Below are 3343 nucleotides of genomic sequence, written 5' to 3'. Positions count from 1 at the left end.
ATTTTTTCCTTCACCATCTATATATTCCAAGTGATAATAATATAATAACAACTATAGTATATTTTCTATCTCTCACGAGTGATAGGCAATCACTCGACTTCTATCAAAGTCCTGTAGCATAGTAATCTACATGATCCTGTCATACTAGTAAGACTCATAGGATAAAGGTATATATATGCAAGTGGGTTTTATTCAACTCCTTAAAACTTAATGCACAAATATAATTTAAAGTGTAGAAAAGTAGGGGTTATGCACTAGGGCTTGTCTAGGTAAAATATATACTAAAAAGTTAGTATCTGCATCTTCAGATCACCCACCATCATCTGAATAGAAAGCCCATTGCATCATCTCCTGGAGATAATACCATTACCATCTTCAGATTCCCATTCATCCTTCAATCAATTCGTTGATCCATCATCGTACCTATATGATATGCATTGATGCAAATGATGCAACAGATAATTAACACGGCAACCACAACTCTTAAAGCAGAGTACATACTATGAACTAACAAGCTAGCTCTAATGACTAACGTACTACTCTATGTATCAACATCATCAAAAAAGATGTCATTTCCCAACAAGTATTTTAGTTATACAAACCCAAGTTGTTTCTTTATCCCATTCTATCAATTTAATCTTTATTCAAAATAGAGCATCATTATCTATCTAGCAACAGATTATTCTAGAGCTACAAAAATTACAATGAGCAGCTAATAATATTAGGAATTTACCATAAAAATTTTAGGGTCAGCACTATCACCATTTCCCCACAAAAATTCTCACAAGTTCACATTTTAATAATATTAAATATTTTAAAATAATTAGAGCAACCCTAAAAATAGCACCAACTAGATGAACCAATTACACTAATAGATAGATCATGATTTTAGGAACCCAACGAAATTTGTTCCACAATTTTTGGACTCCTAAATGATTTTATATTTAAATAACAAAATTAGCTAATAATTTATATTAGAAAATCTTCACTAATTCCTTAGAAAAAGAAAAGAATACCGCGGCCCACTCGGCCCACGGCGAGCGCGGCCTCAACGTGGCCCGCGATCGGCGAACCGGCTTGACCTGAAGGCGCGCGTGTGGCCTAGGCGCGGGCAGGCAGCGCGGACGACCCATTAGGCAGGCAGGCCATAGCCCAGCAGCCCCAACATAGCCTGCGTGAAGCGGCCACGCGCGTAGCAGGCCAGACCAACGAGCGGCCCATAGCGTGGCGGCGATAGGCCGGCCCAGCGGTGTGCCTGGCCGGTGGCCCAGCGGAGGCCGGTGGCTCACCAGGCGTGCACATGGCAGCGACCCACGCAGCCAAGGCCTAGAGAGGGCATGCAACTATGCAAAAAGGACCCTACGCTTTTCCCTTATTTAACTCGAGGTAAACAACACTATGCGACACTATTCATATGAGTCTCGTATTTTGCATCTAGACCTAAAGAAAAATTCTATTTCCACTTCTCACCTTCTCTTCATCCTCAAAGCAGAGCACAGACAGGGGAGCACTGCCCGGTGGTCAATCCCAATCGAGGAAGGTACGATGGCGGCGGGAACCCGGCAATGAGGGGCATGGGAGCCCACGCAACCATGGGCTGGTCGCGGCAAGACCCAAGCCGACCCCCGATAGCCTGCCCGTGCGAGCCATGGTGGCGGTACATCGGCTGCGGCGGCAATGACGCCCTGGCGCTGGTGGCTGCGGCGTTGTGGGAAGGAAGAGGAGGGGGCACCGGTGCTACATGCGGGCGACAGTAGCAGGGCAACCCGGCACGGATGACGATGGGGTCAGCGGTGGCGCCGCCATGATGGGGACGAGGTGCAGGGCAATGTGGGCTCAGGAGGGCAGTGCCATGGGAGCTGTGGACCAGCACGAGGCCACAGGGCACGTGCGCTCATGCAAGGAGTTGGGCAATGGTGCAGTAGGCGCAATGGGAGGCGGCGCGGTACTACGGCCATCACGGCCGCAGGCGCGGGTGGTCACGGAGGTCGGCACATGGCGAGCGCGAGCCTAGGGCGCACGGCGTGGTCAGGGCATAGGGAGCAGGCCACGGCGACGCGGGCACGTGAGAGAGATGGATAGAGGTGGTGGCTCAGGTAGAGAACAGGGAGAAGCATCTCCGGGCGGAGCTCCGCTCTGCTCCCATGGTGGACATGGCCATGGCGCGCAGCAGCTAGAGAGGGAGAGCAGAGCTAGAGCAGCAGCTTGGCATCCTCAAGAAGCAGAGGGTAGGGGTCAGCAGCATGTGCGGCCATGGCCGGAAGGACGAGAGTGGGGCCAATGAGGATTGAGCAAGACATGGGCTATCGGATAAGGCGCACACAGGGGCAGTGCCAGCGAGGGTAGTGGCCATGTGCCAGCACAGGAGCGCACCTGGCCGGGCATAGTACAATAGTGCATGGACGAGATGACTCAAACTTGGTGGGACGCTCTTGGCGCGACGAGAGGAGCAGTAACATGGAATCAACGGGTGCAACATGATAGGACAGCGAAAGTAGCCAGCTCCTCCGTGGTTAGGTGGGCCATGCAGTGGGCAAAGCACCACGTTGGCCAAACGGAAGGTAGGCAATGCACGCGGCGACCGTAGGCCGAGCCGTACGACGGTGAGTAGTGATGCACATGAATTTAAAAGAGATGCAAAAACCACGGATTGGCTCACCAAGTTCCAACCAAGATGCACTACCCTAGAGTTGACACTACCATCCCCCCAACGAAACAACCCATACGAGCAGAAGATGACTAGCGAGAAAGAAAGAGAGGCGCCAAGATAGACAGGTCGCGCATAACGCCGATCCATGGACAGAGCGCCACTGTCGATGAAATGTGGTCGGCAGTCTACCTAGGGGTATGCCCAAGGTAGTAGATTGTTGACAGACAGATGCACAAGCCACAAACAAAATGGTGACGCAAGACAGACACGAGGTTTTATCTAGGTTCGGCCACCGCAAAGGCATAATACCTACGTCCTGCGTCTGATTGTATTGCTGTATGTCAATGAGAGATGTTTTTTAGAGGGGTCCCCTACCCACCTTATATAGTCTGGGGGATAGGGTTACAGATCTAGAAACTAATCCTAGCTAGTTACAATTGTCATAGGTGGCCGGATAAGGATTTCTATTCTAACCAACCAGGATCTTGCTTGATCTCTAAATTTGTCTTGACTCCTTACGCGGGACTCCGAACAGGTTGGCCAGGCCACGTGTCATCTTTTAGTGGACCGGACCCCCTGATCCGGGCCAGCCCAAGCCTAGCCGTAAGGGTATAGGGGTTAATACCCCACAGCTAGTCCCCGAGCACCATGTATTATGCTGCGACACGCCGTTTGATCTCCTTCGACTAATGC

The sequence above is a fragment of the Miscanthus floridulus genome, chromosome 8, assembly GCF_019320115.1.
Source record: "Miscanthus floridulus cultivar M001 chromosome 8, ASM1932011v1, whole genome shotgun sequence".
Lineage (NCBI taxonomy): Eukaryota > Viridiplantae > Streptophyta > Magnoliopsida > Poales > Poaceae > Miscanthus > Miscanthus floridulus.
Note: the sequence above shows the minus strand (reverse complement) of the source record.